Source organism: Cyprinus carpio, chromosome A5 (assembly GCF_018340385.1).
Source record: "Cyprinus carpio isolate SPL01 chromosome A5, ASM1834038v1, whole genome shotgun sequence".
Taxonomy (NCBI): domain Eukaryota; kingdom Metazoa; phylum Chordata; class Actinopteri; order Cypriniformes; family Cyprinidae; genus Cyprinus; species Cyprinus carpio.
Genome location: NC_056576.1, coordinates 12,044,602 through 12,061,178, shown reverse-complemented (window position 1 = coordinate 12,061,178; position 16,577 = coordinate 12,044,602). Strand labels below are relative to the sequence as shown.

Here is a 16,577-nt window from a genome sequence, read left to right as displayed (position 1 = left end):
TGTATTTTCCCCCATAGACTGTAAAAAAATAGAGAGCCTCTAAGCGCGTGACCTGAAGCCTCGTGCACGAGTCCGGGTTGCGACCGGAAGTGATTTAATTCTATAACCCGTTCCAAGAGGCCCGAAAGAATCGGGGGGATTTCTATGGTAAATATTTGACATTTGTCTGTTATTTCACCTAATTTATACGCTTCTAATTGTGGTATTTTTAAGTACGATTTATCGCGGCGTGTAGTTACCTTTTTTTTTGTAAGTTCTTGTTTATTTCCTTAAAGGAATTGAGAGAAACAAGATGGTGTGTTTAGTTTAGCGCTTTTAGCTCCTGCAGTTATACGTTTCTTATGAGTAACTTGAAATTAAATTATTTATTTTCTTCGTATTCAGTTACGAATCATATAAACATATATAAATATATACAGGAATAAAATAAGCCAAATCTACTGGCTTTAAGTAAAAAAAAAAAAAAAACATCATAGAAGGGTTTTGGTGTGACGTCATTGTGCTGTATGAACGGGGGTTTCTCATTGAATGAGAGATGAGTTATCATTATTTAATGTTTTACAATCTATCGATTTGTCAATGTGTTGCATTTAAGAGAATTTAGGAGACTTCCGGGAAAGTTAGAAGTGAAATGCACCGCCCCCAACTCCCTAAAACTCTCGAAAAAGTGCATAACTTTTTTTTAATCTTTGATGTTTAGAACAAACTTTTTTTATTTATTATCTGAAGAAATGTACCATTTACTCTCACTGTGTTCATACACAGTTCATAATACTAAAAATTATAGAGTGGGTGTGTGTGTGTGTATATTTGCAAAAAAAAAAAGATGATGCATACACTGTTAATCCACTGAGAGAAACTAAATATATGATATATTTTGAGTGTCCTGCAATTTCAAACCTCTAATGTCACCATGTGTGATTTTCAGGAAGAGATGTCAGGAGAAAGTGTGGTGAGCTCGGCTGTGCCGGCAGCTACAACACGGACCACCTCCTTTAAGGGGTCCAGTCCCAGTTCCAAATATGTGAAGCTGAATGTCGGGGGAGCACTGTACTACACCACCATGCAGACCCTGACCAAGCAGGACACCATGCTGAAGGCCATGTTCAGTGGCCGTATGGAGGTTCCAAGACAGATGTGAAGGTAGATGTACTAATTGAAAAGCATTCATTCATGTAATATTATGAACCATATCGATACAAATGTGTGCTTCTGCAGTGCCCAAGTCAGACTTTTCACCTCTGATCTTTCTCCAGGCTGGATTCTGATTGACAGGTGCGGGAAGCACTTTGGGACCATCCTGAACTACCTGAGAGATGGAGGTCGTCGAGGCCGTTACCTGAGAGGCAGCCGGAGGGAGCTGAACGGTAGGCACCAAAAGGAGTTACTGGCAGAGGCAAAGTATTACCTGGTGCAGGGCCTGGTGGATGAGTATTCAGGCAGCATTACAGGGTAGAGTGCATTCATTTGTGAGGTGATGAAAACGGATAGTTCCCCCTAAAAAATGAAAAATTCCTTCTGTCATCATCGTTTAACTTTCTTGTTCCAAACCCCTTTTTGTTCATCTTTAAAATGAAAAATGAATTTTATGTTTTTTTATGAAACCTGAGAGATTTCTATTGCTCCATGGTTTATTAGGAGTCTGCCACAACAGCACATCAATCAGTTAAAAAATGACTATTCGAAAGTATCGCATGAAATGGCTTTATTATTTACAAAAAAATAAATTTTATTTTTATTGTTGTGTATGTCCCAACTGGGAGTGCTCTTTATCAACAGGATTGGTTTTGCCATTTTCATAGTGAGCTACTTTTAGATAAAAAGCATCATTTAGGCATGTAGTATATTTTTGGTGTTGTATTTTGGTTGCATTTGTTGAGTTTAATGAAAATGTAAATGGTTGTGTAAAATAGGATTCTTATATATTTCCTAAAAAAATTTATATAGCGTAAGTATCAATATATTGATATATCATCAAATATCATATCGCATGTAAGGCTACAATAAGAGAAATCAGTTTTGTCATAATTTATGTTCTGTATTCTGTGAGATCGATTAATGTGAATTATGACACAATTTTTCATTTTTTGGCTATCCCTTTAAATTAAGCATATTATGTTTAGGTAAAATATTTTATATTTTTTAATCAGTTATATATTTTTTAATTTGGCTTTGCACTTCCATTCTATATTTCTGATTTACAAATGTTTGTTTTCAGAACAAAAGATGCATATGAACCATTCTGTAAAGATTCGGAAAAAAACTGGGTGACATCATCTAAGTGGAGGTCTCACAACAGAAGAAACAGAGGCTCATTGCCACTGCTAATAAGGTATAAATGCTTGATCATGTCAATTTAAAAGAAATACAGTTTGCTTTCACTGAGAACAGAACCTTGACTTGTCTTTCTGTTTTATTTGCAGCCTACATCAAACTGCTGTACAACAGGTGGAGCAACAATAAATATTCATATACAAGGTAATGTTTAATTTACTTAAAGGTATGGGTTGTTGCTGAAGCTTCCTGTTGAGCTTTTTTTTCTGATCAATGTGCTCTGTCCCCGTTCTCGTTGTATGCAACTCTGATGACAACAATTATAAAATGTTGAAGAAACATGTGTTGAGAGCAATAACCTCCAATAAATTTGACCAAGCTGTCTCTGAGGTTCAATGCACTATGGGCCGAGTGCTCTTTCGAGACAGAATCAAGGATGTGATTGGTGATGACGATTTGTTGCTGGTCCTTTTACGGCCAGGGCAGGAAGATTGCAGAGCGGTGTGCTGCACGTCAAACTAAAAATCTCAAAGTAGTCTACGATCTACTATTCATTTGATAAGAAGCAGACAAAGGTAAAGCGTTGTGTGTGTGGGGTGGACCTGTCATGCCTGTGCACACATGGGATCATGCAATCAAAAATCCTAATTGAAATAGTCTAGCATCATTCTATACAGAGTTATCCTTGTTTTCAAATCTAAATTGCTTTTCTGAAATCTCACCACTTTTCTTTTTTTTTTCCTCCCTCCATCACAGGTGGGAGTTCTTTTCCCAGAGGCTCGCATCTATGAAGAGACCCTCAACATCTTGCTCTATGAGTCTCAAGATGGCCGCGGACCTGACAATGCACTGCTGGAGGCCACAGGTGGCGCTGCAGGTCGTTCCCACCACATCGATGAGGATGAAGAGAGGGAGCGCATTGAAAGAGTGCGGAGGATCCATATCAAGCGCCCTGATGACCGCACTCACCACCACCAGTGACTACAGTTTCCCCCCTTTTTTCAGTGCCTTAACAACTGCCAGCGCTTCAGTTACACCCCTCTATTTGCACTAAGACACGTCAGTTAAGTTTATCCCGACTCTGCTTCCTAAAAGAGAAACGACAATACTCACAGAATCCCTAGTATTGATAATGTGTTATATGAATATAGCATATAGGGCAATGCAGCATTGACCTCAAACCTCAGTTGTGTACTTTTTGAAGACCTCACTAAAAAGATACTATGAGGGTGTAAATGTGAACAAAAGTGCACAAACAGATGGTTAGTTTTACTGCATTCATGACATTCCCTGAGCATGTTGCCCTATTTTCTAATCATAAAGCAAACTCCAATGAATATATTAAGTCGATCAGCTAAACTGTCAATTAATTGTAGTTTTGCAGCCTGCTAATGGATATTTTCCAAATTTAGCTGTAGTATTTTTGTAGTTGATATTATTTACCATATTTTTTTTTTCTGTTTGAGTGAAGACTGTAGGGTTCCTTGTGCCTTATAGGTTAATACTATTCTGTGTTGAGAGATTTTTTGTTGTGTATTGTGTGATAGATACTGGATTTATGTGGCTTTTGAGTTTAGTTTATCCTTCTTTTCTTGTTTATTTTGTTTGCTTTGTCTTTTTGAACTGACTTGTTGGAAACAGGATTTCACAGTGCTGATAGTGAGATTTGATTTGAGATTTAAGTGAAAGTGTCAGTGTGGTTTAACAGTCAAGTGATCAGTGAATTCAGTGAAGGAGGATATTATTATTGCCTAACGAGAAACATTCAATCCATAACTCCCCTATTTTTTTACACTCATTAGAGAAGAGTGTCATACAAATGATTAATCTGTCAGTTTTCATTTTATTATGCTTGTGCAAAACATTTATGCAAGCTGTCACTTGATTGTATGTGCTGGATTTTTTTGAGAGCTCTGTATGAGTTTGGCCAGTAGAGGGCAGTACAGTGTTATGATGTTTTCACTCTTACAGAAGGAGGCACTTTTAGATAATCAAAGCCAGTAATTGTGAAGTTTTACATCTTCTTTTAGTTACAATCTCTTAAAAAGATTATGCTATTAAATACCTTTCCACTGAACTGTATTAAATTCCATCAAGTTAATTACGCTTCTGGGTTTTGTAAGTGATCGCATACAAGTAAAGAAACTGAGAGTAGTCAGAAGCGTTCGGATGTATATCGGTAATTGAGAAATGGACACCCATGTATGAGAGTGTAATCAGAAACTGGACCACGTCTAGAAGCTCCAGGAAGCACCAGAGTACTGGCTCTCCTCTGCTGCAGAGTGGAGCAGCACAGATGGTTTGTGATCATTCGTTTTATTAAAGGTGTATTTAAAAAAAAAAAAAAAAAAGATGAATATCTGTAATACTGTAGAGAAGTTTGTACAGACGTGCACATGAATACAAATGTTTTACATACAAATTATTTATACATGCATTATCACAAATAAAGATTTCTACAAATTTTGTAGATCAAACTGCATTTGCTTTATTTAATTTTTGTGGTTTGTATGCATTGGTATAAAAGAATATTATAAATATGGCTCATCAACAAAGCATGAACATGACCAAATAAAATATTCAATTTACAAGAAATGTGATCAAGTAACAACGATAACCTAGAGGGCAGCATTTATGAAAACAAATTTTTTTTTTTTTTTCAAATAACTATTAAGCTGTAACTTTCCATTTGTACGCAATGTGCTTCTTTAAATCTCCATATAGTGAGCACTGAGTGGTCTTTTGAGCTGTGTGTGTGTGTGTCACAGTTTGGGATGGGATGGAGGAAGATATCATCTTCCATAAGGGTTTTCCCCTCATGAAATATGCACAGACTTGGTGACCTCCTTTGGATCATCGAGACTTGATCCGCGGAGCCACCTTTGAATAACGAAAGAGTCTTGAGTACTGGAGCAATAACGTTAAATTAAGCAAAAATATGAAAATAGTCACTTACCACCATCAGATGTCCATTTTTGCCTTTATAAATCATAGGCTCTTGGCCAACACTGAAGTCCACACCGCCCTCCTTCCCTGCCTGGATCTCAAACTTTATGCTGTGAGAAGATCAAATGTTTAACATGCTGTGTCCAATTGAACAGTTAGAAACAGGCTGGAAAATAAGTGATGTTGGCCTGTTTACCTTCCCTGAACAACCTTGATGTTATTCTGCTTGTTTGCAATCATAGCCAGTTTGGTCAAAGCTTCAAACAGGTGGTCACACTGAAGTATCATGTCCCCCTTAGATAAAAGACATTAGTACTTGGAAATGATTTATGGATTTGTGTAACATTGTATCTTGAAATAATTTAGAGTTTACCTAAAGGCCACCGGCCATGACATAGTAAGCAGTGTAAGCGTGAAGCCTGGTTTGCTCACCTTCTGTTTTGGATCATTCAAGGCAATGTGGAGGATCATGACCCGAGTCACCCAGATTACTAAGAGAAGCACCTGTGTACACAAGATAAATTCATTGTGGACTCGGTTCTCTCTGTCTTGCAAATAAATGTTACAATAAACACGATCATTTAAAAAGTTTGGGGTCTGTACATAGGAAATAAATAGTTCTATATGGCAAGGATGATCAAAAGTGTCAGTAAATACATTTACAATGTTACAAAAGATTTCTGTTGTAAAGAAATGCTGTTCTTTTGAACTCTATGCATCAAGGAAACCTAAAAACATCACAAAAATATTATTCAGCACAAGTGTTTTTAACATTGATAATAAATGTTTCTTGAGCACCAAATTCTAATGATTTCTAAAGGATCATGTGACACTAAGGACTGGAGTAATAGTATGGCTGCTAAAAATTCTACTTTATTTAATTATTTAAAAAATGTTATTTATATAGTTGTACTTATTTATTTAGTTATTTTAAAAATGTAATATTACAGTTTTTCAGTTTTTTTAAATCATATAAGTGCAGCCTTGATAAGAGACTACTTTCGAAAACATTAAAAAACCTTACTGGCCCCAGAATGTTCTCAATAGGGAAAAGTTGTAGTTGTTCTCGAGTCAGCAGTGTACAATTGTATTTTTAGGGGTACAGCATGCCCTCAAAAGTATACCTTTCTATCATATCTACCTCTAAATGGTGCATATTGGTAATTTAGGAGTAAACTGTAGACCCTAATATGCACACTTAGGGGTAAATATGATACAAAGTTGTACCTCTGAGGATGCTGCACCGGTGAAAATCTTGAGGAATGCTACAGGGGAATAATTAAAAGCAGACATCTTTAAAAGTGCTGTAATGTTCTTTACTTCACTGAGTGACTACACATATCTACTCCTCGAGACCCACCTTTTAGAGAAACATAGTCTACTCTCTGCTTGATCTTAGCCTCTTCTACCAGGTATACAGCAGCCTGAGTGAGAATAAGTTGCCTTGGTCTGGGTTTAAATCCATTTCTGTCATACTTCACCACAGGGAACGCTATACTGCAGAGAGAGAAAGTGTGTTTAGGTGACATTGAAAACAGGCTCTTTTTCTATTATGCATGACTGACAATTGGGCCTCATCCATTATAAGGATTCTTATTACCTTGATACATTCATGTCGTATAGTCTGAAGAAACCCTCATATTGACGTCTTGTTCATCTGGTGAATGAAAGGAAGTGCATAAGACATACAACAGGATGCAAAATTAATTGCTGTTTTTGTAAACTGTACTGACTGATTCTAGTGTCCACAAAAGGAACAGCAATGCTCGAAGGGTAGCTGTCCTTCTTTCCCTTAAAGATGCCACTGGTTACTACTTTTTGTTGCAGCTGTGAAAAGACATTGCATTTAGTCTTCACTGTCATTATCAGCCAAAATTTAAACATGGCGAAATTAGCTGAAACTGTATTTTAAGACACAAAAGCATGTGACAACAGTGATGGTGACCTGTGCTTTTTTTTTGTGGCGTAATTCCCTGCACATATTTCCGCACCATCATACGTGTGTGCAGCTGCCGCAGAATCTCTGAGGTCTACAAATACAACAGCATCAAAGACATTCTTAATTTAAAATAATACTGCAAATGAACGTTGCAATGCATACAGTGGCCTCAAAAACTCACTTTTTATGTTTTTATGTATGCCTCTTCCTTTTAATATAGATCTTATTTTAATTTATAAATTATAAACTTTTTTATTTTTTTATTGCTTTTTTATTTTTTATGTATTCTTTTTATGACTACAATTTTTATGATTTTTATGTAAACTGCTTACAACACCATTGTGTATAAAATGTGCTATATAAATAAATTTGCCTCACCATAAGTGTTCAAGTATTTTGGGGCCACTGTTGAATACCTCAGAATTTCTGAATACCTCTGTCATGACTGGGGGAGGTGTCAGCCATGTGGTCTTGTCCAGGACAGTCTTTGGTAAGTTGTCTTTCAGTCTGTTTAGGTAGCTCTGTCGAACGAAGGCCAGGTATTCAGAGTTGTCAGTAGTTTTTGCCTCACGTCGTGTGATGTAACCCTTAATAAACCTGCATGGATAAAAATCATGCCATAAAGGGAATGCCATCTCATCCTTTAAAAGGATAGTTCACCCCAAAATAAAAGTAAATGATGACAGAATTTTCATTTTAGGGTGAACTATCCCTTTAAATGAAAGGGTATACACCTGGTAAATAAAATGTATTAATATTAAAAAACAAACTAATATTACATTAACTTATTATTACTAACTGTTTAATGATTTTTACAGCCCAGGCTCTGCGGTCTCTCTCTTTGCGTGCCTGCACTCCTCTCCAACATGTCTCAATTTTTGTAGCTAAATGTTGGCAAAAAAAAAAAACAATAATAATGCAAATAGCACATATATGTATGCTATAATAAATATACTTTATGTTGCAATGAAGTGTCATAATATTATGTAATATAACATAAATATCGGTTATAAAACTATTAAATCTATAAATACTGTTATTTACCAGCCTCTTTCTGTTTTCGAAACTCTCCTTTGGCTCTGTAACCTTTGTATTTGGCCTGTATTCTTGTAGCTGTAAAGGCAACATTAACACATGCTTATAATATAAGAAAAAAAATTCAAATGTCTCTTTTGAGTTCTCTTTTGCTTACCCAGTTCATGTTTGCAGATTTCAAAGGCATCTTCTGTGGCAAAAAGTGTCCTTGCATATCGTATGAATATCTTTGTCCTTTGAATATGACAGAATATGAAGAGTGGTTCAGGTTTGTGTGGTGAGAAATAAGATGCTAATTTTTCAGTATTAAATTGTGAAGTTGAAAGCCTGAAACTACTCACTTGCCCATTTTATATTCATCAGGCTGGTAGCCTAGATGTTGCACAAGTGTTTCCACCCCATCTGAAGGTACACCTTTCCAGTGGGGCCAAGTGGCAGGACAAAGAGCTTTATACCTTAGAAATGTTGTATTAGAGCAGCATTTTAAGTCTATGAAGTGTATTTAAAAGTTAACAGCTTTCAAATCTGAGTATATGATGGAATTAAATGCCAGTAGCCTATACCTCTTGAGAAAAACCTCATATCTACGTCGATATGCAAATCCAGCTCGTCTGACCCTCAGATGCTCCATTAACCCCAGATATTTCACCTGGTGCCTAACCAGAACTTCATCAAACTTGCCTGTGATGAAAAAGAGAGGATAAACAGAGTGGAAAAAAGCATATTTCTATTTTACCAGAAATCAAAAGTCAATTTGCACACAAAAATAAAACAAACGTGCTTATTCTCTGAATAACTGTGTATTCACATACACAAGTTTCTCACCTGGTTGCTTATTGTCATGGGACTTGAGGCAGCGCACATACCACGCTTCCTTAGCTGTCAGAATCTCCGTCAGCCGCAGAAGACTGTTCTTAAACTGAGTGGCCACCTACAGATTTAATTTCACAATTCAGATTAAAGGAGATTGTATAATAAGGTAGCATGTGAATTGTCAAAGAAGCAGTTTGTTTAATATAATTGTATTTTATTGGATATTTTCTTTATCGTCCTGATTTAAAATAGCAATAGGCTACGCTACTCATTAGTAATTTATATAAATAAATTGTATAAATACTGTGTGGAAAGAATTCCTTGATCACCAAAAATCAGTATGAGTCTGTGATCAAGGTATTAATTAAGTAATTAGTTATTTAGTAAACATTTCACATTATGATGTGATAACTGCAACTGGAAATAACTATATATATACGCTCTGTCTCTCTCTCTCTCTCTCTCTCTCTCTCTCTCTCTCTCTCTCTCTCTCTCTCTCTCTCTCTCTCGCCTCTCTCCTCTCTTCCTCTCTCTCTCTCTCTCTCTCTCTCTCTCTCTCTATCTCTATATATATATATATATATATATATATATATATATATTGTGTCTTTAATCCGATTTTGCCAGTACAATCAAATTATAAGTCAATCAAAAAATCTTTAAATTAAAAATTACTTCTGGTTTCAGTTGTCATAGCAATGGAAAGTCAAGAGCATTGTATATACAGTGCATTACACTGTCCATATACTAAAAAAAAAAAAAAACTAGCTTACTAGCTTACAAAACCAACTTCCTGTACTGTAACTGAATATATTTCAGTATTTTAACACAGCGAGTGGACTCACTGTCTCAGGTCTTCTCCTACTGTCTCCCTCAATGGCTGGAAAGCACTGCTGTATTATCGGGTTCTTTGATAGGCGCATCACCTGTTGGTTACACACACACAGACATGCAGATATATAAGAAACACACATGCGTGAACACATTTACTACCATTAACTCTTGTAGGTCCAAAACTAAGGGAAAGGAAATGATTAAGTGGCTTTTATGAGCCAAGTTTCCTTTCATCTCCCCAGACCAGCATTATCCTTTATTGTACACCCAGTGCACTTACGTCTTTGATGTTCTTGTACAAAAGATCATTGTTTTTGTCAATGAAACCTATTGAAAAAGAATAGATCATATAAAATAAGAGGTTTTGAAAGCCAGAAAACATGTTTCTGAGGTTTACTGACATCTGAGATGTGTTTTTGTGTCTTCTCTTACCCACAACGCAGTAGGTCACCTCCCCTGCATAATGAAGAAGACGAAAATCTCCTCTCTCCAGAGACTTGCGGGTCTTTTTATCAGCCAGTTTATACCTTCAGTTCATAGAATAGTAAAGGAAATTGCTCTCATTTTACAATAAAAACAAGTCACTAAAAATGTCTGAATGATGAGCCGAAGTCTTTTCACTTGCATAGAGAAATATAGCAGGCACTCATGTTAAACAATGTATAACATTTACTTATGATGCTTAAAATCCACATCCATTAGAATAATAATTTGTGTTTGTATATTTATTATCTGTACTGGTAAATGCAAATTAAGCACATCAATTTGTATTTAATTTCATTCTTCTCAAGTTTTTTGGATGCATGTTTTCTGGGAATCCTTCAACCTTAACATTGCTAGTTCTATGGTCTATTAGTGAAGTACAATAACATGGAGGTTCTTGGCACTCGATCAGTAATCCAGGAATTAATTTGTATTTGACCTGGATAAAGAGTGAGCAACACAACATCACTATCTCTCTCTCTCAGACTGCTGTGCACTTTCATCAGGGTGTCAGTCAATACAAGGCTTAAGAGAGACAATGTGACCAAACTAGGAAGTGAATGCTTCAGTTTCAAATTCAACAAGGTCTGGCTGATTCTTCCCCATCAGAGGCTTGTAGTGAAGAATCAAACTGCTGACAGTTTCTAGCAGTACTGAATCCATTAAAAGATACTTAAAGCAGAAGACAGCTTGTTTAGTGCCACATTTAATATTGAGGTAATGATCAAACACAAACTCACGTTACAAAGTGGGGATGATTGCCCATTTTCTCTTCAAGTTTATCAAGAAAAGTGAGATCCGTGGCATCACCCGGCCTCATACACTCCTCATCCTGAAATACCAAAAGACTCAAAAAGTGCCAGAGAATTATATCTATCTACAGTATGTCTCTTCAGTGTGTAAAAACAGTGTACTTATTATTCCATACCAACACAGAGATGATTCCTCTGTGTTTCTCTTCCACCAGATCACAGATGATTTTATTGTTGAAGAATTGCACCGGCTCCCACTGAAACACAGGGAGAGAAAAAGACCCTTATTCTATTATTCAAGCTCAGCATATCATTCCATTATGATGTTTGAATGATGAATGATTGATTTGTCTAGCTCACCCCAATTCCTTCAGCTTCATATTCCTCTTGTTCAGCCTTCAGTGTCAACTGAATGAAGAGCTGCTGTAGCTTCTCATTGCAGTAGTTGATGCAAAACTGCTCAAAACTAAGCACATAAAATCAACAAAAAAATCAATAAGATCATGCACACAAATTATCTATCTATCTATCTATCTATCTATCTATCTATCATCTATCTATCTATCTATCTATCTATCTATCTATCTATCTGTCTGTCTGTCTGTCTGTCTGTCATTCTATCTATCTATCTATCTATCTGTCTCTCTATCTATCTGTCTGTCTGTCTGTCTGTCTGTCTATCTATCTATCTGTCTGTCTGTCTGTCTATCTATCTATCTATCTATCTATCTATCTATCATCTATCTATCTATCTATCTATCTATCTATCTATCTATCTATCTATCTATCTGTCATCTGTCTGTCCCATTTAATTCCAAACACATACCTGTTAACAGAGAATACCTCAAATCCATAGATGTCTAACAATCCGATGACTGTCTTCCTCCCAGAATCCTTAAAAAAATGTAAAGAATGAGCAAGTCAATAAGTCATTTAGGTTTCCATGATTGTTTCTTTTAAATCTGTCTGGTAGTTTAGTAAAAAGCAACAATATTTCCATTTCTTTTAGTAATAGCGGCTTTCAAATTTATTATACCGGGAGATTTGCAATGTAAACCGATCAATGGCCTCAAATGGTAACTGAAATTTTACTTATTTTATTTTTTTGAGATTTTTTTGTTGTGTTGACCAGCCATGTGAAGGCACGGCCATAAATGGCTTTGGCCAGGGCATCTCTAGCATAGATAGCATGATCAACAGTAAATGGACTCAGAACCTGGAGGCCAGAAAGACAGTTATTGCCTGCTTCAAGAATGATTTTGGATAAAAAGACAGTACATCATTAAATTACAAACTAATTTGACCTCCTCTGATTTGGCTTCAATCTTCCTGAATGTCAAAGCTTCATGAAGGACCTGTACATGGATCCCTAGGATAAAAAGACAGTACACAAAAAAGCAATGTTACTCAGATATGTAATCATTTAGAGTATGTCAATGTAAACTATTTAACATGATTAAGGATATATATACACTGTATATATATAAATATATATAATAAATATAATATATATATATATATAATAAACTTACCTTGGATACCCAGCGCAGTGCTGCATTAGTGTTTAGAGTAGCATAACCTTTGGTGTCTCCATCAAAGTGCACGTTCCCCAGATGGAGCACACTAGCTATAATCCCAAAGAGGTGCTGGGATATTTAAGACAAAATGTATCTGTTTATGTTCAAAGGTGGCAACTTTCATCATACTTGCACATTAGATCATTTATACACAAAAATTGTTGCTCTACACAAAAACTGTGCTTGAGCATCAAAGTCAATGACGGATAATGCATTTTTAACAGTTTTCCAGTCATTCTTGTCATTAATGGAGCTCACATTGGAACATTCTCCCTATTAAGACAAAAAAAAGACTTACAAAAACACTGGAGAGTGTGATTCTACTTAGATTTCACAACTATACTCTACTTAAAAATTGTGTAGTGAAAAATCTGATATGGTGACAGCCCTTTTTTTGCACATCAGATTTAAAATTAGAAATCATACCTGCACTAAATAACTATAATGTTTAGTGTCTTTCTCCAAGAGCTGGTAGAAAATATGAAGGTTTCTCTCACCGTGGTTTTGGTGAACCACTCTAGACTTTTCCAGCAGATAGCTGAGGATGTGGCCACCAACAGCATCTCCCTATGTATTTATGGTTTTGGTGAACCACTCTGGATTTTTAGAAGCGTGAATCTTTGCATTAAAAGAAGCGGTATTTGTCGATACCTGACAATCAAACTGGATGTCCATATACTTCCCAAAACGGCTGGAGTTATCATTTACCTGACAATCAAACTGGATGTCCATTTCCAAAGGCCTAAATGTACATGTAATGAATGTAAAGCATAAGTAGTGAATGGTCAGACACATTCTGAGAATATTATTGTTGGACTGACCTCTAGTACAGGGTTGGACATGAGCATGCGGTCTCTCACAGTGTCCAGTAAGGTGAAACTAGGGCAGCTGACCGCATAGTACTGCAAGATCTTCTTGGAGGCCTCAGTTTTGCCTGCTCCACTCTCCCCAGATATCAAAATAAAGTTGTTGTTGGCTTCTGATAGCATTGGTGTGATAGACATTATCTGCTAATGCATATCTGAGAAGGACATTAAAAAAAAAAAAACATTTTTTTTCTATTTTCTTTACAAATGTCTAATTTACTGGTTTGGCAATGAAGGTAAGTTAAACACTTACATATGAGGGGGGCAGCTCAAAGAAGTTCACACTCCCATGTACAGGTCCATTTGTTTCTTGGTGTAGATGTCCAATTCTGTAGTTTACAGATATCAGCAAAGTACCTATGTAAGTCTGAGAGTATAGAGACATTTGACATGAACTAATGCAGTGAAAAAAAATGTAAAAATCAAATGAACCTTTGTTTTTGATATCTCACTCACATATATCAAATCCTCTGTGAAACGCTTCTTTAGATTTCCCAGGAAGGCTGTCTCACTGTTGTGGGCATCAAGAAGCACAAAGTCCTGGATGCCAACTCGGTCTCTGGCAATCAGGGCTCCCTCCAAGTCCAACTGACCCAGTTTAACCTTCCTTTCTGCCAATCAGACAAGCACACACACTGACCATGACCCAATGCAATTTGTTTATACTGACAAAGTCTATAGGACTGTCTCATTCTGCAACCCATAATGATCAAAAAACTTAGTTTTTTTTAAGCAGTAAAGTAAAACAGGTCTAAATATACATTTCAGTCAAATAATCAGAAAAAAAAAAAATATTGGCTATGGATGAGGCAGGGAACTGGATATTATACAGCATTTTTTCAACAATGAATATCAACAGTCAAAAACTGAGCTGTCTAGTGACTTTTCATCCTTTGATTATTAGACTTGCTATCATGTTAAGATTGAACCCGAAAGTCTAAGGTCTCTGATAGAGTCACAATCATCCAACCGCATAATCCCCTGCTGATGTTTAACTAAGTACTTTATAATGCTGTTCTCTACTGAAGAGGGCTTTTGTAATGTGATATCATCTGCAATGAGTAGACCATGTTCCTGTCCCTATGACTGACAGCTTTGCTTTCGCTAAGAAACCTGTTTAAATAGCATGTTGTGATAGGATTTATTCCACCAACCGTCTCAGATAGCATTCAGTACACCTTAAATACAGGCAGCCATATCTTCCAACTTGGCTCTGTGAGATACTTATGAAAGCCAAGAGTGCAAGTTTTCATTTATACCTGAAATATTCCCTACAGGTTTAGTACAAAGCCAGCATCAATAATAAAGTGGGTTTTATCAATGGCAATATCTAGTCCTCCAGTGTGTATCATTTAAATGAACAGAATTGTTAACATAGAAAGAAAGAAAGAAAAAAAACTTAAGTCTATGATGTTTAATACATAGAAGTCCTTTGGTTTTCTTGGGACTCAGGAAGGGGTTTAACTAAAAATTGAGCACTTTTCTGCAAAAAAACCACAATCCTCAACCCTAAGGAACAGAATTTGCTTCAGTTAATTACTCAGTTCAGTGTTTGACATCGTATATTAATAAAGAGACCAGAGAAGTATATTTCTCAATTTAAGAAAGAAACTTTTGAGGCATGCATTACTCCATTCCTTAAAATCGTGCATTTTTACATGCAGATATTTTAGGATTTCCAGTGGACCAGCAGTAGGCATTTGCTGTAATTTGTCCTCTTCCCATTTTTTAGAACGCAGGATATTTGACTTTCATATAGTGAATTAAAAGAAGAAACAGAAAGGGGGTGGGGGGTCGAAGTTTAATCTCACGACTAGAAGCCCCCAAAATCCTCTGCCCCCCTTTTCACCCCCATAAACCTCATTAGCCCTGAAAGAGACCAGTTTTTTTGTCCTGTAAATTCCAAAGACGATGGACAATGAAGAAGCTTTTAAAATGCAGTCTACATTCCATTACACATATTCTCTCTGCATATCCTTTCGAAATTTATTCATTAGAAAACATTTAATGTCACACCGAATTTCACACTGGGCAGTCCCAGGACAATAGATGAGATTTGGCCTATTTGGGCTGATGTGGGCTAGTTGGTTGTAGAGGGGAGGGGACAAAGTAGCAGAAGAGGGAGAGAGAGGAAGAGGTAGATATGGAGGGAAGGAGGGACAGAGGATGGGAGGAAGGGGGGGTTGCTTATATTTGTCTGATCTGAGAGCTACTGAAATGAGGCCTTCTTGAGACAACAGGACAGACTGAAAATTGTGCTGTAACGGTCTGAGTCCCGCTGCTCTCTGAGACACTTATTTTGCATGCCCTCGGGGCACACAATGGAGGCTTGTTCAGAATGGCCACAGTTATATGAACACCGTAATTAAGGGTGCTTCAGAAGGTGGGGGGACGTATTTCTTCAGATGAGAGATTTTCGTCCACCTGTCGCCAATAAAAATTTTCATCCCACCGTATGCGAGTTTGTGAATCACTACCCACCACCTCACATCACTTCACGCTTTCCACTATTTCATGTGCTCACCCGCAACCCCCAAAACATGCCCCTCCCCCTCTCACCCTGCATTAAGCCAAAGGGGCAGGTGAACAATATCATGGAAGATCCCCCATTTGAGATGTCAAAACCAATCTCAATCTCAGTGTTATTGTGAAGACTCCCCCTCTGCTAGTTTCTGTCCCCCACATGGGAACAAGCTGAACTCAATGTCACATGAGGAACAATGGATAGAGGGGATGCTAATGTTTATAGTGTGACACTTTCAGTGTGATAAGACGCATGGACATCAGCACAGGAAAAGCCTGTTCCTTTTCTCAAATGAGAGACTCAGAATGAAAGCAACATGTTACTCTCATAGGTCTGAAGAACCTGTATTGGTCACATACACAGTCAAAAGTTTGGACACACACCACCCATTCCTTATTATATTAACATGCAACACAAAATAAAAGATATGAAAATTATGCAGCAACCAAAAACTAATCAAAACTTGTGTTTTTGGTTCCCTTTGCCTAAATTCCAGCTCTACACAATGGGCTTCTATTAGTCAACTTCATGAGG

General features: G+C 36.8%; 2 pseudogenes; one reads left to right on the top strand and one right to left on the bottom strand.

The window, feature by feature from the left end:
* Nucleotides 1–56: 56 nt before the first annotated feature.
* Nucleotides 57–3,371, top strand: LOC122134123 (annotated as a pseudogene).
* A 1,756-nt stretch (nt 3,372–5,127) lies between these two features.
* Nucleotides 5,128–14,211, bottom strand: LOC122141864 (annotated as a pseudogene).
* Between the last annotated feature and the right edge of the window lie 2,366 nt (nt 14,212–16,577).